A 24823-nucleotide genomic window follows, 5' to 3' on the forward strand; every position below is an offset into this window, starting at 1 on the left:
TTCAGACTTATTTTGTAAAACTTCGTACATAAACAGTCAGTGGTGTTGTACTGATACTTTTCCTTATTGTGTCTGTGTATTAATTGCGTATTAGTATTTGTTATTTTAACAACTGTACAGTATTGTAGGCTACAGTATACAAAATACCGTACTTTACAGTAGTAATGGACATACAGGCTATGTGTAAGGCGAGTTTCAACAGTGCAAATCAACATGCCGAAAACAGCAGTCACTTAAAAGTGTTCCCTTAGCAAATTAAGCTGTGCTGTAGTGATAGCCCTGTACATATATTACAGTAATACATACTATTGAATCAGCAAGTATTGTTAGATAAGACCAACAATGTTTTGTTGTCACTGTATGCATTACATGTACGTATAAGTGTGGCCATGACTTGTGTTATGTGTGCAGTAGTCTTACCATGTATGTAGAACATGTGTTTCCATGTACTGCACACTTACTAAAATGTGTTCATTCATTAACACTATTTAAACAGTGATAGAAACCAAGTAAGAACAATATTAGACAGTACAACGTGTTATTTAGTGTGTTAGTTGAGAAATGGGCAGTGAGTTGGCAGGTTAAGAGTTAACAAACCCTAGCGCAGCAAGTATTTGCGGAATCTCACTTTTCACGCCTGACTGTTACCTAACCACCGCAAATTAGGAGGGCTTACTTACCTACAAAAGACAAACTACAAAGAATAGCTAATGGTAACAGTTACCTACAAGCCTTAGTACACTACCATTTCCAAAATTTGAGATGTTTTCCTTACCTTACATATAAACTTTCGTTTATAGGTAGGGAGCCCACCCTGCTTCCTGATAGGCGACGACGGTGGCATTGTTGCTCATCAAGGCCACTCTCCTCCCCACTAAAGAGCCTCCAAACTCGAAGAGGGCTCTTCGAACCTCCAGAAGTTCGAGCTCGTTTATGTGGAAGGCCTTTTCCTCCAGGGACCAAAGTCCTGCGGCCGTTTGGTCAGGTAGATGGGCTCCCCATCCCTCCTTGGATGCGTCTGTGAAGACAAGGACTTCCGGAGGAGGATCCAGCAGTGAGACTCCTGCTAAGGTGTTTCTTGGGTCTAACTACCACTAAAGAGCCTCCCTCGTTGACTGGGATGGCGGGGGTCTCGATGATGGATGTCGAGATGATAGGGCCTGGATTTCATTCAGGTCCCACTGGGCTGGCGGCAGCACCAGTCTCCCTCAGGGGACGAGCTTCCCCAAGGACACTAGGTGCCTCACTAGTCTCTGCCACTCCACCAGAGTGGCCAGCTCCCCCTTGATGAGGGGCCGCGCTACTTCTTCCAACTTCACGACCCTCTCCCTCGTTGGGAAGGCTCTGGCTTGCACAGAGCATACTTCCATCCCCAGGTACACTGTCCTCGTTGTTGGGGAGAGCTGGGTCTTTTCCCAATTGAAGACCACTCCCAGTTCCACACAGAAGACCACTAACCCATCCCTCTGCCTTGACAGCTCTTCCCAAACCTCCGAGAGGAACAACCAATCGTCGAGGTACCTCAGGAGCCTCATCTTGTGGGCCCACTGGGGCACCAGGGTAAAGACACTGGTGAAAACCTGAGGAGCGGTTGAGAATCCAAAGCAGAGGGTGAGGAACTGGAAGATTTCCTTTCCCCACTTAAACTGGAGAAACTTCCTGCTGGAGGGGTGTGCCGGAACTTGGAAGTAGGCGTCTTCAAGATCTAGGAATGACACAAAATCCCCTTCAGTGATAGCTGCCAGAACCGTACTGGGGGGCGTTTCCATCTTGAAGGCGGTCTTGGCGACGAACCGGTTGAGGGCAGAAAGGTCGATGACTGGGTGCCACCCACCAAAGGGTTTCTCCACCAGGAAAAGCCGACTGAAAATCCCGGAAGCTCAAGAGGCACGGGCTGGACGGACCTTTCAAGAGCGAGCCCTGTATTTCCCCTTCCAAGGCTCTCCTTAACACTTCTTCCTTGGGACGTAGTGATACGGCCTCGAGACCCGACACCAGCGGCGCAGGGGTCTCGGAAGGAGATCCGCTAACCGTCCCGCAAGACCTGGACCGTTTGACACAGGTCTGCTTCTGCCTCCATCCACTTTCTGGAGAGGCATCCCCCTACCCGCAGAGGGCACAGGGGAGAGGGGCCTTGCACCCTACCTCCTCTCGAAAAATTGCCCGTTACAGGACCCCCAGTTGGCCGAGACTCTGCTTTGATTTGCGACAGGGGACGACTTCCGTCATCCAACGGGGGGCTGCGGGAGGGGCCCAAGTGGGCGGCAGAAGGTGCTTGGTTATGAGGCGGATGCAGAGGAAGGGGAGGTCGGCTACCCGACTGGGCCCTGGGCCTGCTGTACTCCCGCACACGGTACTGGGAGCAGGACGACGACAACGATAACGATGACGATGATGCCTTGTGCAGCATCACATACTGGCTCTCTCTTCTCCATTTAACCAGAGCATCTTCGACCTGATCCTCAGGAAAGAGAGAATCTCCGACAATGGGGACATTTCTGAGGGCTCTCAGTTCCCTGTCTGGGAGCTTCTTGGGCATCCTGTAGAGGACAGTCTCTCCTTCCCAGCACCCAGTTTGATGCCACAGTGTATGACTGCCCTGCCAAAAAGGAGATACCTCTCGATTCGGAGACTGCCAACTCCACAAACTGGTCCTTTACAGGCCCACTCAGGACGTCAATGTCCAGGGCGAAGGATACGAGGGCCGTGAACCAGAGGTCCAGCCATGAGGCCACGTTACCCATGGTCCAAGAGGCCACTTCCATGGCTGTAGCCTCTTGTACTGTGAATCGGATGGAACCTCCGGACAGTCTCTCTTTCGTGGAACCCGGAGCTAGGGCCGCCAGGTTCTCCTACGATTCTTGGTGCCCTTGACTGGCGCCTTCCAGAGTGTAGAAAGAAGTGCCTGTGCTTCACCTCCGGGAAGGGCAGGAGCTTCATCAGGTTACTGGACCTGTGCGGTCTTCTTGGCTCAGATGAGGCAGGGGTGATTGTCTTTAACCTCTGCCCAATGTCTTAGGAGAGGGTTAGGGTCAAGGAGGGCCTTGCTTCCTTGCGGCTCCAAACCGGTGTTTCAGACCGTTAGAGTGGTGCTGTGTCTGCGCCAGAGAGGGCTATGGAAGGTCGTTGAGCCTCCGAATGAAGCCGAGGACTCTGCAAAGGGAGGAAACTTTCTTGACCACCTTGTTCTCCGGGTAGTGCCTCGACCCCACCTCAGAAGCCCACTCTCCGGTAGCGGGATCTCCGCTAGGTGGCCTCTCTCACGGCCGGTGAAGGAACGCCGGCGCTGGCACGGGACCAAGAGACACAGAGGCGTAAGACAGCGGCCTAGAGGAGTGACGTTTCCTCTCACAGTCCTTCGTCTCCACTCGACGTGCCCAATCTGAAGCGGCAGGAATTGGATAAGGGGCGCATCCAACATAGCCCAAAGCTTTTTCTTAGTGCATTGTGGGAAAACAAGCGAGGCCAGGGTCGCACATGTGGAGAGGGGGGGATTAGGGGGAATAGACCTGTTGGGGGGGGGGAATTCCTGGTCATGGTCGCTAACTAGCCCCAGGTTCTCATAAACAGTGGTCTGTGGTAAGTCCATGTTGGAACAAACAGGAATGCCATTTTGTTTTCATTCAGTCAACAATAACAAAATACTGCTAATGCCAGCATGATAACTTATGATAATTCTAAATAATTTACTATAATTCTAAACTTTTTCATTAAATTCAGTTATGTCAGTTTAATTTTGTATAAACTTGTATCCATATCAATTATGGAACTGCCAGCAAAAATGAAGAAAGTACTAAACTAGTTTTAAATTAATAGTTATAAAACACTTATTGTGCTACCACTATAACGTTCGATGTGACAGAGAAGATGATGTGAAATTGGAGAAAGTGAAAATAATTTGAATCATGATGGATTTATAATGAAAAATTATATTTTCATAATAAAATAAATTTTTGAACATACTTACCTGGTAGTTATATATATATAGTTTTACGTCCCTGACATCACGGCAGAATTTCAAAACTAGCGGCAATCGCCGATTGGGTAGCCAGGTGTACCACCTGTGCGCCCTCTACCCAGGTACTTAACCAATCCAATATTCCTCAGATATTCCATGCCCTTAAGTCTCTAGAGGGGAGGAGGGTGGGAATCAAATTATATATAACTACCAGGTAAGTATGTTCAAAAATTTATTTTATTATGAAAATATCATTTCTAAACATCTGACTTACCTGTTAGTTATATATATAGCTGATTGACACCTTTGGTGCAGGGTCAGAGACCGCCAACATCGTTGGAATTTGCCTAAGAGTTATTAAACAAACTTAAGGGTTCGTACCTGTTAAGGAAGCTAACTTCAATGACCTCCTGCCTCATTATGTCCGCTTTCCTTAAGAAATCCACCGATCCACCCAGGGGGCTGAAGACCTCTAGGAGCTGTCAAACCAGTGTATAACCTCTATGTGACAGGACCTCCTCCAATACCCTTGGTCCGGGCACTCCCAAGAAACAAACTGACCACCTGACTGCAAATCAATGATTGTGGAAGACTGCGTCCAGTCTCCACAAACAACCATAAAAATTCAACAGTTCCAAGAGAAGAAAAAGGGTATTAGGTTATGGGATTGTAGGGGTAGATCCTTCTCCCATTACTGCACTCACTTCTACGAATGGTCCCAGAGTGTAGCAGTCCTCGTAAAGAGTCTGAACTTGTTTTAAATATTGTGAGGCAAACACTGATTTGCTCCTCTACAATGTCGTGTCCATGATACTCTGCAAGGACCTATTCTGTTTGAAGGCTACAGAGGTTGCTACTGCCCAAATCTCATGTGCTTTGACCTTCAGAAACTTGAGATCCGCCTCACTACATTGTGAATGAGCTTCCCTTATTAAGTGCCTGATGAAAAAGGATAGCTCATTTTTTGACATTTGTAGAGGCTTTTTGACTGAGCACCAAAGTTCTTCTGACTTACCACGTAAATCCTTCGTTCTCTCCAGGTAAAACTTCAGAGCTCTTACCGGACACAGGACCCTCTTTAATTCCACTCCAACCAAATCTGAAAGGTTTGGAATCTCAAAAGCCTTGGGCCAGGGTTGTGAAGGGCATTCGTTCTTTGCTAGAAACCCCAGCTGTAAGGAGCAGATAGCTTGTTATGTCTAAAGCCTTCAGCTTTGCTGAAGGCATGTATTTCACTGACCCCTTTTGCTGTCACCAAACTGACTAAAAAGAGAGTCTTCATGGTGAGGTCCTTTAATGAAGGTCTATGCAAAGGTTCGAACCTACTACTCATCAGGAACTTCAGGACTACATCTAGATTCCAAGCCAGTGAGTCCTGATGTCCTTCCTTGGTGGTTTCGAAGGATCTGAGAAGGTCCTGGAGATTATTATCAGACAAGTCCAAATTTCTATGTCTGAAGACAGCTGCTAACATGCTTCTGTACCCCTTAATGGTTGAGGTCGAAAACTTACGCCTCCTTTTAAGGTACAGAAGGAAGTCAGCTATCTGAGTCACAGAGGTACTGGAAGAGGAAAAGAGTTGTCTCTGCACCATTCTCTAAAAACCTCCCACTTGGATTGGTAAACCTTGATGGTGGAAGATCTCCTTGCTCTCGCAATCACACTAGCTGCTTCCTTCGAAAAACCTCTAGCTCTCGTGAGTTTTTCGATAGTCTGAAGGCAGTTAGACGTAGAGCTTGGAGGTTTTGGTGATACCTTTCCAAGTGGGGTTGTTTGAGTAGATCTACTCTCGTAGGGAGACTTCTCGGTGCGTCCACCATCCATTCCAGTACCTCTGTGAACCACTATCTTGTTGACCAAAAGGAGACCACTAGAGTCATTCTGGTGCCCTCGTGCGACACAAACTTCTGAATCACCTTGTGTACTATTTTGAATGGCGGAAAAGCGTACACATCTAGGTGAGACCAGTCCATGAGGAATGCGTCTATGTGAATTGATTCGGGATCTGGCACTGGAGAACAGTAAGTCTCCAGCCTCTTCGTTTTTGCTGTGGCAAACAGGTCTATGCAAGGATGACCCCACGTCTGCCACTGGCTCTTGCAGACTTCCTGATGAAGAGTCCATTCTGTTGACAAGACTTGACCCTCTCTACTCAGACTGTTTGCCATCACATTTCTTTCCCCTTGAATGAATCTTGTGATTAGACTCACATTCCTTTCTTTTGTCCAGTAAAGGAGCTCTCTCGACGTCTCGTAAAGAGACCTCAAGTGGGTTCCGCCTTGCTTGTTTATGTAGGCCAACGCCGTAGTGTTGTCGGAGTTGACCTGCACCACTCTGTTCAGAACTGAATCCTCGAACCCTTTGAGAGCTAAAAAGACTGCCAACAACTCCTCCTGATTTATATGGAACGTCTCCTGTTCTTTTGTCCAGGAACCCAAGATCTCCAACTTTCCCAGTGTTGCTCCCCACCCCGAGTCCGAGGCGTCGGAAAACAACACTGGGTCTGGGTTCCTCTGTTCTAGAGAAAGACCCTCCTGGAGCTTGACGGGGGTCGTTCCACCACCGAAGACATTGCTTCATGGACTCTGATATGGGAATACACTTCATCTCCAGTTCCATTCCCTTGTTCCAATGTTGATTGAGGTGGAACTGAAGAGGGCGAAGATTCAGTCTTCCTAAGGAGACAAACTGCTCTAGCGAGGAAAGGGTCCCCAGTAGGTCATCCATTCCCTCGCAAAGCACGTTCTGTTTCCTTAGAAAGCTTTGAAGTTTCACCAGGGCTTATTCCGTTCTTGAGGCAGACGGAAAAGCCCGAAAAGCCCGACTCTGAATCCCCATACCCAAGTACAGAATCTCTTGGGATGGGGTCAGTTGCGACTTGTCCTTGTTTATCAGAAGTGCCAGTTACTCTGATAAATTCACCGTCATCTGCAGATCCTCCAGGCAGCGAATGTAGGAAGGAGCTCTGAGGAGCCAGTCGTCCAGATACAGAGAGGCTCTGATACCTCTCAAATGCAGCAAACCCGCTACATTGGACATCAACTTTGTGAAGATTTGAGGCGCAGTGCTTAGTCTGAAACAAAGAGCCCGAAACTGAAATACTTCCTCTTTGTACACGAACCTCAGGTATTTCTTGAAGTTCGGGTGGATGGGGATGTGGAAATACGCATCCTGAAGGTCTAACGTGACCATCGAGTCGTCCTTTCTGACTGCCGCTAGGACTGATCTTGTTGTTTCCATTGTGAATTTTGTCTTCCGTACGAAGACGTTGAGCGCACTCACATCCAGTACTGGTCTCCACCCCCCAAGTTCTTGGGAACCAGGCACAAGCGATTGTAAAAGCCTGGTGACCCTAAATCTCACACCTTCTCTAATAAAAGCGACATTTGCTGTTGAATCGCCTGTACTTTTGATTCCTCTCTGTATCTGGCCGAGAGATCTATTGGTGTTACTGCTAAAGGATGTTTTCCTAGGAAAGGGAAAGGGGTTTTGTATCCCTCCTTGAGTAACTGAATGGACCAAAGGTCTGCTCCTCTCTTCTCCCATACTTACCAGAAGTTGGATAGTCTGGCTCCTACCGCTGTCTGAAGACGATTGCTGTCAGACCCTGCTTCGTCCTTGTCTTGAGCCTATCCTCTTCGATCTCCTTCCCTCAGGTCTGGTATTACCTCTGCCGAAGGTTTTCCCCCGAAAGGGCTGAGCAACCTGAGGGGTTGGTGCTTCCTCCTTAGTTTTACGAATCGAGAAGGTCGTTGGTAGAACCTTTTTTGCTGTCTTCGAAACTAAGTCCTGTGTAGCCTTTTGGGCTAACATGGAAGAGACTTCTTTTACCAGATCTTGCGGGAAAAGGAGCGAGGAAAGAGTTGCATAAAGCAGCTCTGATTTCTGCATGGGCGTAACCCCATTCGCCAGAAAAGAGCACATTTGGGCTCTGCACCTGCTGAGAAAAGTGCCACTAACTCATTAGCCCCATCTCTCAACGCCTTGTCCATACATGACATAATATGGACGAGAACTTCTGTGTTAATATCCTTCAAAGATTCCATCCTTTTCCCCAATGCTCCCAGAGTCCAATCGAGGAAATTAAAAACTTCGAAGGCTCTGAAAATACCTTTGAGGAGGTGATCCAACTCAGAAGTTGACCAAAAGACTTTAGTCCTCCTCAGGGCCGTCCGACGAGGGGCGTCCACCAGACTCGAAAAGTCCCCTTGGGCAGAGGCAAGGACTCCCAGGCCAAGAGCTTCTCCAGTTTCATACCAAATACTCGACCTGGATGCTAATCTGGCCGGAGGAAACGAGAAAATTGTTTTTCCCTGGTCTTTCTTAGTTTGCATCCAGTCCTCCATAACCTTTAAAGCTCTCTTGGATGAACAAGACAAAACCATCTTCGTAAAATTGGTCTCCTTCGAAGATTTCCCGAGCGTAAATTCTGAAGGCGGGGAACGAGGAGTAGCAGGAACAAAGTTCTCAGGGAAAACCTCAGAAAATACCCTCATGAGCCTTTTCAAGTCTGCCGAAGCATGGTGGTTCTTCGGGTCCTCTTCTTCGGATAATCCTCTAAAGGATTACCAGGGGAAAGGTGAATGTCGTCGTTCCCTTCTTCTGATTGTCCTTGTACCGAAGTAGCGACATCCTGTTTCCTTGACGTCGACTCCTTCTTTTCGCGACTCCTTGAGTCATGGCATCCAATTTCCTGACGCCTGGCGTCATGGCGTCTAACTTCTTGACGCCTGGCGTCATGGTGTCCAAAATCTTGACGCATGGAGCCATGACGTCCACGTTCTTGACGCTCGGCTTCATGACGTCCAAGGTTTTGACGCTCGGCGGCACGACGTCCAACTTCTTGACGCTCGGCGTCATGACTTCCAACTTCTCGACACTTGGCGTGATGTAGTTCAAACTCTTGACGCTCGGTGTCATGACCCTCTTGACGCTTGGCTTTCTGACGCCTGGCCTCATGGTGTTTAGATTCTTGACGCTCGGTGTCATGACGAGTAACTGTCTTCTTGTCTGCTGGCTGCCAGACCTTTATGAAGGAGGAGAGTTTTTGCTGCATATCCTGAAGCACATTTAAATCCGGAGCTTCTTGCTGCTGGGGACAGACAGGCAAAGCTGCCACTTCAACTAATTCTCTCTCCACGTCACTCAAGGAATCTGCTGAACGTTCCGGAGACGAGTACCAATCCGAAGGAGGAGGAGGAACATGTACAGAAGTCATGTAAGAATCCGACATCTGTTTGTCTCCTACCGATGCGGATGGCCGCCTGTACGACAACTTACCACTTTCGGTAGGAGGACTAACAGCGTCCAACCTCTTAATGTCTCCTACTGAAGCAGATGGGCGCCTGTGCGACATCTTACTGCTTTTGGTAGGAGAACTCCCCTCAGAGCAGGAAGGGAATTGCTCTGGACTGCTCCAATGGCTGCGTCCTGGAGCCTGAGGCGTCATTACACGACACTGCTCAATAGCGGAAATTTTCCTCTTGAGCTGTCTTGAGGTAAGACGCCAGCCCCGTCTGGGAGCTGCGTCGTTCGACGACGATGAAAACACTTTTACCTCGCCTTTCCAATGGCGAGGGCGAGCGTCCTGGGAAGCGTCAACAGGTACGCTCGAGGGGACGACAGCTCAGGAGCAAAAACCTCTCGCCTCCCTTCGCCTGTCGACATTCCTTCTCCCAGGGGTTGGGGAGCTTGGAAGAGGTCTAGGGCTAGGAGCACGGCAGGTCCGAGAAGCCGCACCCTCCACTGCACTGATTTTAGCACTGACACCTGCACTTTTCAACTCTTTCACATCAGACCATAATTTTGCCCTGTCCACTGCGAGAGATTCTACTCTTTCGCCAAGGGCTTGAATGGCCACCATCATGTCTTTAAGAGTTGGATCATTAGTTTTTTCAGTAGGGGGATCTGGAATTACCACTACAGGGGAAGGATCAATATCTAATCAGGGCCAAGAAAATTCCAAAAACAAATCCAAAACGAGAATAAGCCAAAGCCAAAGTGTACTTCACCAAATTAACTGCAAAAAACACAGGCCAAAGCGAGCAAAATTCCAAAGATGTCACCGGTGAGGCAGCAGGGAAGATCTGAGGAATACCGGTAGTTGGAATGGTTCCAAGTAACTTGGTAGAGGCCGCACAGGTGGTACACCTGGCTACCCAATCGGCGATTGCCGCGAGTTCTGAAATTCTGCCGTGATGTCAGGGACATAAAGCTATATATATAACTACCAGGTAAGTCAGATGTTTAAAAATGAATATTATGCTAATCTAAATGTTATTACTACCGTCATTAGCACTACCATTAAAATCATTGAAAGGTTAGAGAAAGAAATGTTACTGAAAATATAACCACAACTCAATGTTTACATTTTCTCAGCTGGACTCGCATAGAGAAGAGTTGACAAGGAATTTTTCTTTAAATAGGCTATTTATTATGAAATTATGCCAATAAAATGTAAGGTAAATATGGTTTGGTTACATTTATTATCAGTACCGTACCTAAGCCTATGCCGGCCTACCAACACTTGAAAAGACAATAGCTTTGATGAGTTTTGTGGCATGTAACTTGCAGACTTTGAACAGGTTTGCACATAAAGAAAATTAATTTTTGAGAACTAGCAACTGCATAAATGGGGATTCGCACAATTCAAACATATTTCGGGACCCTACTGCATACAGTTCGCCCCCTTCTTCCAGATTCATTCTTCACGATTTCCGTCGTTCAGGACACGGAGAACCATATAACCTATTAAAAAAGAAATCACATTTGTCTCGCGGCGCGACGATTTCAAACAGCCTGTGCTCCTTTGCAACCAGCTTCCTTAGCGCCAATTACCGCTCTGTCTAGCACAACATCCCATCTCACGCTGACTCGGCCTCAGTCTTGTATTATCTTTTCTTGTGTGTGCATCTCCCCCTTCCGTCCATTTTTAGCAGAATCATGTTTTCATATAAAAAAAAACTATGTATTTGCATACAGTGGTATATAGGAATACTCCTGTACGGTGTTTCTCTTTATCGGGTAATGTACTGTAGATGTGTGATTCCCTACAATACTGAGCAGAAGTTGCGTCATACTTCAAGACTGTTGCATAGAACTTCGTATAAATATGGTTAGTGGTCTTTGTATAAAATACTGTATGTACATTTAGTTTATCTTAAAGGCAGTATTACTATACACTATACATATTGTACACTATTGTATGTAAATTACTACATATACTGTACTTTACAATACAGTATGTAGATGTAGGCTATGTGTGCGGTGAGTTGTCAAACAGCAAACACTTGCAGTACTGATAGTACTGTACAGTATATATATTACAGTAATATACAATACAGTATCAGCAAGTGTTATATTAGGTAGGAACAACAGTTTTTTGTTATTATAAGTGTCCCGTTGCTACTATAGTGCTACATACTATACTGTACTATACCTTAGCTTTACCATGTCTAGTACTAGTGTACACTTGTGCACATGTGCTGTACACTTACTGAAATGTCCTCATTCAATTACAAAATACTTATACTGTGATGAAAACCAATTTAAATCAATATTAGACAGTACTTAGTGCATTAATTGACTGTGTGAAGGCAATGGGCAGTGAGTTGGTAGGGTTAGGAAATCCCCACCCTTTGGCAGCAAGTATTCGCTGATTCTCGTTCTTCGTGTCTGTCTCAAGTTATCTAACCCCTGCAAAGAGCAAGGGCTGACTGTACCGAATCGGCCATAGTACAGTATGTCTAAAAAATCATGCAATTCAATGAAAACAACAGGGTTTAATCAAATAACTGCCCCTTTTGTAATGTTATAAACAAATGTATAGATATACAGAGGTAAAAAAGTTAATCAAATTCAGTTATCCAAGTACAGTATAAACGGATTTTGAGCGAAGCGAAAAATCTATTTTTGGGTGAGATAGCCATGTCGTCCTGATGGAAGTTCCTATAGGGTAGCTTCCTTGGGTATATTTGACTACGGTGATATTTCCAGAGAATTTACCTTCTTAAGGTACCCAGAATTCTAACTCCTGGAGCGAATATCCCTCATTAAATGAACCAGGGATATTGCGTAATATCAGAGGAACGTATTCTTGACACGCCACATAGCAATCTGCACCCCGAACAGAATTAACACTTCGAAGGGGTCAAGTGGCAAGAAAACGAAAAACGAGAATGAAAGGAGAGCCGCTAACAAGGCACCTCTCCTATCTCGCTTCGAGTGCGTACATAGCGCCGTCGACGGCGCCATCTGTATTCCTTGTAGCGATACACGAGGTGCTACAGATACTGTATATAGGGAGGGGTCCTATAGCCCTTTTTAAAGAAAAGGAAGGGCGGGTCCATCAGGACGACATGGCTTTCTCACCCAAAAATAGATTTTTCGCTTCGCTCAAAATCCGTTTTTTGGGCTCAGGCCATGTCGTCCTGATGGAAGTATACCAGAGCATTACTGTATCTGTGGATTTTCAAAACGTGCCGTACTCTCAAGAAGGTATTTCTCGGTCAGCCTAGACCTAAGATGTTACCGTCATACATCTTTTCATCTAAACATAGACTATGTTAGTGCTTCCTGCCCCCTACAGGGAAGAGTCATAGTAGACTCTGGAAAAGTCTCGAAGAGTACATATACCTATGTATGAATAACAGACAAGCCAATATAGTGGTCTCACTCTATATTATGTAAAGCAAATTTTGTAAAAGAACCGCTGTGTCGATATGAAATACCGACAAGCTCCCCGTTCTATTACTGGATTGGAAAAAGGTTTATATCCGGGTAGGAAGAAATTTGTACATCCGCCACCGTCCCTATAGGGCGTGAAGTCCTCCCCACTAGGGGAAAGCATAAACCAATGAAAGTTTGCTTGCAGAAAGGAACAATCTATTAGGATTATTCATGCTAAAGTTATACATAGTTTAAGTAATGCTAAACCATTTTCTAGTAAAATGACACGGGCGAATGAGACGCAAGGTTCACAAGAACTAGTTTATTGACAATCAATAAAATAAAAAACAGGTTAATCAGCAATTATACACGTATAAGAAGAGGATAACCAACAAGTAAACATAAGGATCAAAGTAAGCAGAAAAATTGTTTATCTTAAAAGAAAAAACAATAGCGCCACTTTTAATATTGAGATATTAAAATCATAAAAGTCTGTCTTACTATTCAATCACACTGGCGTTGGAAACGCTTGGCACATGTGTCTGCACATATGCTAGGTTCACCTTTGATTATGGAACAGTCAACGTGGGCACCTTGGTGCCCTAACACTTAGTCTGTAGAACAGTCCGTGACTACACACCCACCCTAGAATTAATTGTCCCAATTAATTTCACTGTTCCTCGCATAGTTAAACAGTAGGTTTGACGACACTACCCACTGCTACCACAGACCTCTTCAGCTGCTCCACTTGCTTTGCATAGTGTCTAAAGAATACTCTGGAAGACTTCCAGCCAGTGTATGAGCGAAGATATTCGAAATCCATGTTATTAAAGAAATTTATGGACGAGGCAACTTTCCTCGGATCGTGACCTGCGGGTGTACTATCTGGATCCGCTCTGCGAATAAAATAGGCGATTTTCGCCCTTAGTTGTTTCAGAGATAAATTTGAGCCTGATGTTTCTCCCCTGAACAGCTGACCTCCCCTAAAGTCTGAAGTTCTGCAAAGATAGACCTTTAGGCATTCCACTGGACATAGAGATGCATCTTCTTTCAGAGGGCAGATTCTCCAGAGACCCCACCTGTTGGTAGGTAGCTCGTTCTTGGCAAGAAACGTTGGGTCCGATAAAAGGTTCAGTTCTCCCCCTCTAAGAACTGAACACGACCTTCCTCTCGCGAGAGGGCTACTATTTCACTAACTCTAGCCCCTGAAGCGAGTGCAAACAGAAATATAACTTTTTGGGTCAAATCCTTTAAAGCACACTCCTCATTGTTCATCAGCGAAGCGAAATGAAGAACCTTATCCAGAGACCATGAAATGGGTTTCTGAGGTGCTGATGGTCTGAGCCTAGCACAGGCCTTCGGAATTTTTTTTAAAATGTCGTTAGAGAGGTCGACCTGGAAGGCATATAAAATAGGTCTTGTCAAGACGGACTTACATGTTGATATCGTGTTGGCTGCTAAGCCTTGACCATGAAGGTGGATGAAGAATGATAAGCAGAAGTCCGTCGAGATCTTTTGTGGCTTCTTCGCCTTGACAAAGGACACCCACTTCCTCCATGATGACTCATATTGTCTTCTGGTGGATTTGGACTTATATTCCTCTAAAAAGTCTATACTGTCTTTTGATATCCCGAAACGCTTTCTCACCGCTAGGGAGAGAAAATCATGAGCTGCAGGTTTCGGGTTTTCAGTGATGAAGCGCAGATAGTCGACTTCTGAACTCGCTGGGTCAAAACTGGATCCGGTAGCGGTAGAAACTTCAGCCGTAGTTCTAATGCCAGAAGGAACCATACGCTGTTCCGCTACTTGTGAGCCACTATCTCCACTTTTCCCTTGAAAGATCTCAGTTTGTCGAGGACCCTCAATAGAAGGTTGTGAGGAGGGAACAGGTAAATCCTGGACCATCTGTTCCAGTCGAGGGACATAGCGTCCAGTGCTTCCGCTAGGGGATCCTCGTACAGGGACACGTAGAGAGGTAACTTCTTGTTGTCCTTCGTCGCAAAGAGGTCTATCTGCAGTTCTGGGACTTGACTCAAGATGAAGGAGAATGATCCTGCGTCTAGGGACCATTCTGACTCTATCGGTGTGAACCTGGATAGAGCGTCCGCCGTCACATTGCGGACTCCTTGAAGGTGATCTTTTCTTCTCCGCTAGTCGGAAGATGGCCAACATCACTTGGTTGATTGAAGGTGACCTCGATCCTTGTCGATTCAGGCATCTCACTATCACCTCGCTGTCTAGTATCAACCTTATGTGGATCGAGCGGCGAGGGGAGACTTTCTTCAATATAAGAAGTACTGCCATTGCTTCCAGAAAGTTTATGTGAAATTTCTTGAATAGGTTGGACCAGGTTCCTTGAGCCTTCTTCCGGTGAGAATGACCTCCCCATCCCTCCTTCGAGGCGTCTGTATGAATAATCATAGAGGGGGGAGGTGGCTGGAGAAGCACCGATTTCTTCAGTTGTTTGACTTTGGACCATGGCCTGAGAAGCGTACGTAGACGAGTCAGTACTGGTCTTATCAGATCTCTTCGCGCGTTTGATGCATATTTCCTCCAAACTCCGGTTGCATCCTTTAGCTGTGCTCTTAGCACTGGGTCTGTTACTGAGGCAAACTGGAGAGAGCCCAGCACTCTCTCCTGTTCGCGTCTTGATATCCTTTCGGAATCCAGAAGTCTCTTGACAGAACCTGCTATTTCCTTCCTCTTCTTTACGGGGATGGAAAGTTGGTGTGACAGTAAGTCCCAGTGGATTTCCAGCCACTGGAACTTTTGAGATGGAGAAAGCCGAGACTTTTTTCTGTTGATCTTGAAGCCTAGATGTTCCAGGAACAGGATCACCTGTTGGGAAGCTTGCGTGCACACTGTCTTGGATGCTGCCCACACCAGCCAGTCGTCCAGGTAGGCCACTACTTGGATTCCTTTTAGGCGTAATTATTTGAGAGCTGCGTTTGCCAGCTTCGTGAAGATCCTTGGGGCTATGTTTAGCCCGAATGGCATGGCTCTGAAGGTGTAGAGTCTTCGTTGTAGCTTGAATCCTAGGTAGGGGGAGAGTTGACGATTGATTGGAATGTGCCAATAAGCGTTTGACAAGTCTATGGAGACGGTAAATGCCCGCTTGGGTGGTAAGGTCCTTATGTGTTGCAGTGTTAACATCTTGAACTTGCAGTTCACTATGAACTTGTTGAGTGGCGACAAGTCCAGAATGACTCTAAGTTTTTCTGAGTCCTTCTTTGGAACACAAAACAGCCTTCCTTGGAACTTGATGGACTTTACCCTTCGGATTACTACTTTCTCAAAGAGTTCTCGAATGTATTCTTCCAGAACGGGGGTAGAGTGTTGGAAAAATCATGGGCACAAAGGTGGAGTGCTGTGCCAGCTCCAACCCAGTCCATTCTTGATTAGGCTGTGGGCCCAGGGATCGAAGGTCCAACGATCCCGAAAAAGATGGAGTCACCCTCCTACCGGAAGCATTTCACTTTTGCTGCTGTTGACCTGAGGCCTTGCCTCCTTGACCACGACCTCCACTGAACCCCCTTCCCCTTGAGGGGCGTCTAGACGAACCTCTGGCTGATCCTCTAGCTCTTGCTCGAAAGGTAGTAGACTGCCCTTCGAATGCTGGGTTAAATGCCGGAGACTGTGTAGTAATAGCTTGGGGTACCCACTGGTACGTGGTCGGGGTTTGTGCCACCATCTGGGGCACTGCGGTCAAAGGAAGTTGCTGCTGTTGCTGTCTGTACGGCTTGGCTGGCCGAGAGGGTAGCCTAGGCTTCTTAGTCGTCTTCTTTGGTTGGGGACCCTCATCCGGGGAAGACTTTCGTTTAAGAGATAGGCCCCACTTCTGGAGAAGGTTTCTATTTTCCGCGGCGGCCTTATCCACTACCTCTTTGACCGCTTCACTAGGGAAGAGGTCTTTGCCCCAAATGCAGGAGGAGATTAGTTTCCTTGGCTCGTGCCTCACCGCAGCCGAGGCGAACACGAACTCCCTACAAGCCCTCCTAGCTTTAACGAAGCTGTAAAGGTCCTTCGTCACTGTGGCCAGAGGTGTCTTGGCGACTACCATAAACATCTCTTGAGCCTTGGGGTCACTTGCCATCGTCTCTAGAGTCGTTTGCAGAGACATTGAGGCGGCAAGTCTTTCTTTTGTCTCTTGCTCCCTACGCAAGAGAAAATCAGACAGCTTCGGGAGGTCTTCACCGAACTGACGTCCGGCAATATCGGCCTCCAACTTCCCGACTGAGAAGGTAAGGTGGACGTCCTTCCAGTCTTTCTGGTCTATGGGTAAGGCCAAGGACAGAGGTTTACACTCCTCCAAGGAGGGGCATGGTTTACCTGCCTCGACCGCTTTCAGAACAGCCTTAAACCCTTTTTCCATGAAGGGAAAGGCTCTAGTAGGAGAGGCCACAAGGGAAGGATGCTTCTTACTCAAAGCGGGTACCTTTGAGTTTGTGAAGCCCCTCTCCTTCAGCGAGCTTGACAGTAAGACCTGAGCTTTAGCGTGGTCAAAAATTATGACCTCCTTCGGCTCCGTCTCTTCCTTTGAGGCTGGTTCCTTCTAAGGCGGACATAGCAGTCCGGGTACGACTCCTTGCTGGGCCAGAATTCCACCTCCTCGACGGAGACTGAGCCCAATCTCTCCGAGATGACGATCTTTCCCGTCGTCATAGGCATGTGCTCGGCATACCTCCAAGGGTTGGCATCCGAGCACAAGGGAAGGTCCTTCACGTTGAGCTTCTTCTGGGGCCCACGTGATGCTGCAAATCTTCGCATCTCTAACTTCATTGCAGCTGCCTTCTCATTATTTTCTTTCTGCATCTGCTGGATCATTCCAACGATGGAAGAAAGAGTCCTTCCCAGATCCTCTGGGATAGCAGACGATGTTGAGGGAACAGGTTCAGGGGCCTGAACCGGGGTAACCGACTCCTCGTCGAATTCTTCCTCTTCATTGGCCGGAGCTTGGGTCAGCTCCTCTTCCTGGTCTTCTGCCAGAAGGTCTTTTTCAGTGTACTCGGATACCTCAGACATCCTATCGTCCAGTTGGATGTCTTGCAGGGCGTCCGAGACTTCAGAATCCACCGGAATCTGAACCAACGGTATCTCCGCTTGAGACTGGGGAATCACTGCATCCGCTGATGCCTTGGGGAAAAGGTAAGCCCTTATCTTCTCGCTTGGAAGATAGGGGCCAGAAGTATTCTTCTGGAAGCCCCTCACCCAGGTTCGAAGCTTCTCCCTCGCTAAGTCCCTTGACTCTGCCGATTTAGGGGCGTAAAACACCTCGGTAATCAGGTTAGTGCAAATTGTACATACCTGTGGGTCCCAATACCGGAGATCACCTTTGGAGACTGCGCATGCTGCGTGCCTCCTACACAAATCATGTCCGCAGAAGTTCTTGCTGCGGACATTGCAGAATAAACTCCCACACTTCTGATGGTCCTCCTGTAAAGAGAAGAAAATTCCATGAGTATCAAGTGAACAACATATCACCGGATAACTAATGTTAAGTATACATAGCTTAAAGTAACTAAGCTAGAAAGAAAAGAAGGAAAGACACACACTTGTATTTCCTGCCCAGTCAATTGCTGTAACCTTCCAGAAAATAAAATTTTTATGGTTATTCTATTCTAGAGTAACCGATAAGGTATTTCCAGAGGAAAAATAGGTGTAGCTCACACCAAAATAAGTAATTTCAATATACTGGATAGTTAATAAAGAAAGAACTCACTTTCTTCATCTGTACGGTTTCACAAAAGGCTGTACAAGACAACACTAGAGTGTTGGAAAAACTTAGTGTTATAATATATTCTATACTATAGTTTTCTCCATGCAGTATATCCTATACTGTAAAAATACTGGCTACTGTATGTGCCGGCCGGCATGTACCTTAAATTAGTTCCAAAGTATACTACCTTTAGACTATTGGGTGGGAGAGTGCTGGTTCAAATGTGTGTGCCGGCCGGCAACTAAAAAATGACAGCACCCGGCTGCCGGCCGCTAATCGTGGCGGCCAGCAGATCTTATGGTGTGCTTCTACTGCCGGCCGGCAATGGTATGCTACCAATGCCAGCCGGCAGCAGAAAAGAACCAAAGAAATTCCACCTGCCCGGCTGCCGGCCACTCAGGCCAGCAGTCGGGCTAGGGTACAAACACAAGAAGAGAGACAGAATGGATGTAAGGATAATTGACGGCACTGCCTCACAGCCCGGAATCCAGAAAGAGTGAACATAAGGAAGGGGAGAATGTAAATTCAGGCTTCCATTTATCCAATGCCGCCTGGCTCTACAGACAGACATGGATGTGAGACCAAGGGAGGTCTGGGGAACACTCTACAGAAGATAGCCCTTTGCCGGGCGGCACGAACTTGCCGGCCGGCAAGGGACTGAGTCATCTCCACATCTTAACCTATACTAGGTACAGATGTAGAACGACGGACAGATATGTAATGGCTAGGCCATCACTAAGGAAAGAGGGGGAAAGGGGGGGAAGAGGGTCCTACAAACTCTGCTTTAGTAAAAGATCACCCCGCAGCCAAGAAAGCTCATCCTAGCCTAGGGGGAATCCTAAGAGGGAGGCCGGCAATACTTGCCATCTCCCTCAGAACTAAAACAAGGTTTGGTGTTGTTATTCACAGGAAAAGAAGGATCTTATCCTTCAACCCGAGAACAACCACACTGGACTAGTCTGCTAGATCACAAGAAGGGATCATCTCGTACAGAAACCTTCAAAAGTGGTCTAGGGAGGCTAAGCCTCCTGTGTCTGCCCTAGGCCTAGCAAAGGAATCTCATTCTCTATACTAGAAAGAAACAGACCCATACTAAAAACTCTGATGTCCTGCCCCCTCCAGAAGCCAGATTCACTGGAAACAGGAAAGAACAGAAACACCCTAATATAGTTATATCTAAATATTTATTCGGATAAACCATTAGAGTTAAGCCCAAGGCTTAAACAGAGGGAAAAGGGATTGCGCTTATTCTCCGAGGAGAAAAGAGCAACAGGGGAGTGTGAGAAAGTATACTAGGGCACCATAGGCAACTAGCCTAGGCGCGAAGAGAATCGATTACCTAAATCACCGAAACTCTCTCGTATACTATCTTGGAAGAAATATGTTATTTTGATAATAAAATAAATTTTTGAATATACTTAACCGGTGATTATAATAGCTGCAACTCTGTTGCTCGACAGAAAAACTCTACGGAAAAATTCGCCAGCGATCGCTACACAGGTAGGGGGTGTACTCAACAGCGCCATCTGTCGTTCAGATACCCAGTACTCATTGTAAACAAAGAACTCAATTTTCTCCTCGGTCCACTGCGTCTCTATTGGGGAGAAAGGGAGGGTCCTTTAATTTATAATCACCGGGTAAGTATATTCAAAAATTTATTTTATTATCAAAATAACATTTTTCAATATTTAACTTAGCCGGTGATTATAATAGCTGATTCACACCCAGGGGGGTGGGTAGAGACCAGCAAAATATGTTTACATCATATGAGCTAAGAATTTTTATTTCATTTTAGAAGTTATCAAAATAACAAAAACAAAATAAATAGATACCTGGTAAGGAAGTCGACTTGAACAATTACTCTGCCTTTTTAAGTACGTCTTCCTTACGGAGCCTCGCGATCCTCTTAGGATGCTGAGCGACCCCTAGGATCTGAAGTATCAAGGGTTGCAACCCATACAACAGGACCTCATCAAAACCTCTAATCTAGGCGCTTCTCAAGAAATGACTTTGACCACCCGCCAAATCAACCAGGATGCGAAAGGCTTCTTAGCCTTCCGGACAACCCAAAAACAACAATAAAAACATTTCAAGAGAAAGATTAAAAAGGTTATGGAATTAGGGAATTGTAGTGGTTGAGCCCTCGCCCACTACTGCACTCGCTGCTACGAATGGTCCCAGAGTGTAGCAGTTCTCGTAAAGAGACTGGACATCCTTAAGATAAAAAGACGCGAACACTGACTTGCTTCTCCAATAGGTTGCGTCCATTATACTTCGCAGAGATCTATTTTGTTTAAAGGCCACGGAAGTTGCGACAGCTCTAACTTCGTGTGTCCTTACCTTCAGCAAAGCTTGGTCTTCCTCATTCAGATGGGAATGAGCTTCTCGTATCAACAGTCTGATAAAATAGGATAAAGCATTCTTTGACATAGGCAAAGATGGTTTCTTAACTGAACACCATAAAGCTTCAGACGGGCCTCGTAAAGGTTTAGTTCATTTTAAATAGAACTTAAGAGCTCTTACAGGGCATAAGACTCTTTCTAATTCATTTCCAACCATATACGATAAGCTTGGAATATCGAACGATTTTGGCCAAGGTCGAGAAGGCAGCTCGTTTTTGGCTAGAAAACCAAGTTGTAGAGAACATGTAGCCGTTTCAGATGAAAATCCGATGTTCTTGCTGAAGGCATGAATCTCACTGACTCTTTTAGCTGTGGCTAAGCATACCAGGAAAAGAGTCTTTAAGGTGAGATCTTTCAGGGAGGCTGATTTGTAGCGGCTCGAACCTGTCTGACATAAGGAATCTTAGTACCACGTCTAAATTCCAACCAGGTGTAACCAAACGACGCTCCTTCGTGGTCTCAAAAGACTTAAGGAGGTCCTGTAGATCTTTATTGTTGGAAAGATCTAAGCCTCTGTGACGGAAGACTGATGCCAACATGCTTCTGTAACCCTTGATAGTGGGAGCTGAAAGAGATCGTTCTTTCCTCAGATATAAGAGGAAGTCAGCTATATGAGTTACAGAGGTACTGGTCGAGGATACGGATACTGACTTGCACCAGTTTCGGAAGATTTCCCACTTCGATTGGTAGACTCTAAGGGTGGATGTTCTCCTTGCTCTAGCAATCGCTCTGGCTGCCTCCTTCGAAAAGCCTCTAGCTCTCGAAAGTCTTTCGATAGTCTGAAGGCAGTCAGACGAAGAGCGTGGAGGCCTTGGTGTACCTTCTTTACGTGTGGCTGACGTAGAAGGTCCACCCTTAGGGGAAGTGTTCTGGGAACGTCTACTAGCCATCGAAGTATCTCGGTGAACCATTCTCTCGCGGGCCAGAGGGGAGCAACTAGCGTCAACCTTGTCCCTTCGTGAGAGGCGAACTTCTGCAGTACCTTGTTGACAATCTTGAACGGAGGGAATGCATATAGATCTAGATGTGACCAATCTAGGAGAAAGGCATCTATATGAACTGTTGCTGGGTCCGGGATTGGTGAGCAAAATATTGGGAGCCTCTTGGTCAGCGAGGTTGCGAAGAGATCTATGGTTGGCTGGCCCCAGGTGGCCCAAAGTCTCTTGCATACATCCTTGTGGAGGGTCCATTCTGTTGGAATTATTTGTCCCTTCCGACTGAGACAATCTGCCATGACATTCAAGTTGCCTTGGATGAACCTCGTTACTAGTGATATGTTTAGACCTTTTGACCAGGTGAGGAGGTCCCTTGCGATCTCGTACAACGTCAGAGAGTAGGTCCCTCCTTGCTTGGAGATGTACGCCAAAGCCGTGGTGTTGTCCGAGTTCACCTCCACCACTTTGCCTTGAAGGAGAGACCTGAAGCTTTTCCAGGCCAGACGTACTGCCAGTAGCTCCTTGCAGTTGATATGCATTGTCCTTTGACTCGAGTTCCATATTCCCGAGCATTCCCGACCGTCTAATGTCGCACCCCAGCCTACGTCCGATGCGTCCGAGAAGAGAACGTGGTTGGGAGTCTGAACAGCCAGGGGAAGACCCTCTCTTAGGTTGATATTGTCCTTTCACCAAGTCAGACAAGACTTTATCTTTTCGGAAACCGAGATCGAGACCGCTTCTAACGTCTTGTCCTTTTTCCAGTGAAAAGCTAGATGGTATTGAAGAGGACGGAGGTGTAGTCTTCCTAGTGACACAAATTGTTCCTCGGATGACAGCGTCCCTACCAGACTCATCCACAGCCTGACTGAGCAGCGTTCCTTCTTCAGCATCTTCTGGATGGATAGCAGGGCTTGATCTATTCTGGGGGCTGATCGTCTTGTTGTTCAGCAACGTCCTCATCAGAAGGTTCCTCATCCGAAAACTGATGAGGAAACGGCAACGGAGTGGGCAACGTCTGGCTCGCTGAGTCCGGTCGCACTGGTGGATGCGTGACGGAGCCGGACGCAATATCATGGAACTGCTGCATAGTCTGTGAACTGTCAACAACCATGATTGCGCGAGGAAGCACAGCGTCAACCCGAGACTGTCTAGACCGTCTGGGTTGTGCAGTCAACACCCTACCGGGTTGCTGAGGTTGACGCACTGCGTCAAAACAAGTCACCTCTGCTGGTTGTTGAACGTCCTGAACGTCAACAACCACCTCCGAGCGTCGCTTAACGTCAACGTGCGGCTGGCAACCCACACTGGGTCGCATCGGTGGAGGAACCACCTCAACTGGCAGACGCGAGTAGGTTACCTCAGCGTCAACAGGGCGCACAACCGACCGGTTGGAAGGTTGTTGGCCAGAAGGTTCGGTAGCAACCTTCTCCGCATTTAAGTCCTCTATCAAGGACGCAAGCTTGGACTGCATGTCTTGCAGCAAAGCCCATTTAGGGTCTACGGGAGCAGGTGTGGCAACAGATGGGGTTAGCGACTGAGGCGGAACCGTTTACCATCCCTGAAAGCCTTGTTATGGGTGACATAATTGTACAGCAAAACTTCAAAGGCTCGAAAACAGCTGTGAAGTTGACCTGTAAACAACTTGGAGCGTCTCCTGGCTAGGTGCCAGGGAGAGTCTACCAGAATTGAGAAGTCTATCTGGGCAGAGGCATGAACTCCCAAGCCGAGAACTTCTCTCGTGTCATATCAGACTCTCGCTCTATAAACCAGTTTAAAAGAAGGGAAAGCAAAGGCTGTATCCCCCAAACTCCTCCTGGTGAAAAACCAGTCGCCTAGCCAACGTAACGCTCTCTAGGAGAGCGAGAGAGCACTAGCTTAAAAACAACGGCTTCGAAGTAGCTAGGCCTAGTGTAAGCTCTGACGTTTAGGCGAACGAGGAGCAGCAGTTACAAAAAGATCCGGACGAAGATCCTTAAAAAAAATCATCATGATTTAATTAAAGTCCATAGGAGGCTAAGCAGCTTTAGGCTCCTCTCCATCTGACAGAGTCCTCAAGGGAATATCAGTAGGAGGGAGAACAGCAACTTCCTCATCTACAGGAACCTTGTCCGATAAAAGCTGAGTCTCAAGCAAGGGAGAGACCTACCGTGGTGGCAATGCTTTACAAGCAGAGTCCACACTCACTGGTGCATTAGTAGCGGACCAGAACGCAACGTCATGTAACTGCTTGACAGTCTGTGAACTGTCAACAACTGAACTGTCAACCACAACAGGTGCGTGAGGACGCACAGCGTCCACTCGAGACTGCTTTGACTGCCTAGACTGAGCAGTCAAAACGACTCTAGAATGCGGAGGTTGACGCACAGCGTCAAAACAAGTCAACTCCGATTGTTAGTGAACGTCTTGAACGTCAACAGGAGCATCAGCAAGTGGCCTAACGTCCAAATGCGGCTGAAAAACCACACAAGACCGCATCGAGTGTGGTTCTAAACAACCTGACTGACGTGACTAAGCTACGCCAACGTCAACAGTAAGCACAAAGGAACGTTAGGTTGGCTGAAAGCCAGGATATCGATGAGATAAACGGCTAGACTCAACGGACTAATCGGTAGAATAGTCTTCCATAAGGGAGGCAAGCATATACTGCATGTCTTGCCATACAACCCATTAAGGATCAACGGAAATGGTTGTGGTAAGAGACGAGGGTAACGTCTGTGTTACGCTTTTGTTAGGCGGCGAGCAGTTATCCGATGACTGCAAAGGGTCAGAGCTGTCCTAATGGTTGTAACCAGGACGCTGGACCTGTCCTGAAAGGACTGACTTTCGCTTAAGGGCTTCGAAACCTTGTGACAGGTTTCTTATGCGAAAAGCCTTCGGATGGCGAGGAGAAACAACGTCTCTCTCGTCTTATGGTAGGGGAGATCTTGGTAAGATACACCCGATACCATAGAGGGAAAAACGTCTGTTCGTTGGTCAAGGCCTCTCGAACCCATAAGTCGTTTGACATTACTTCTCCCCTGGGCTTGGGAGCATGTAAGAGGTCCCGGACTAGGTGAACGACAGGCACGAACAGACGAACCCTCGGACGCAACACTGTAACACTTTGCGCCTCGGACGCAACACTGTACCACTTTGCGCATATCAC

General features: G+C 46.9%; 1 long non-coding RNA gene across 1 annotated transcript in view; it reads right to left on the reverse strand.

Annotated features, from left to right (window-relative positions):
• Positions 1-24823, reverse strand: part of LOC137632002 (uncharacterized) — a 230481-nt gene that overhangs the window by 186947 nt on the left and 18711 nt on the right. The window lies entirely within an intron of this gene.

Source organism: Palaemon carinicauda, chromosome 40 (assembly GCF_036898095.1).
Source record: "Palaemon carinicauda isolate YSFRI2023 chromosome 40, ASM3689809v2, whole genome shotgun sequence".
Taxonomy (NCBI): Eukaryota; Metazoa; Arthropoda; class Malacostraca; order Decapoda; family Palaemonidae; genus Palaemon; species Palaemon carinicauda.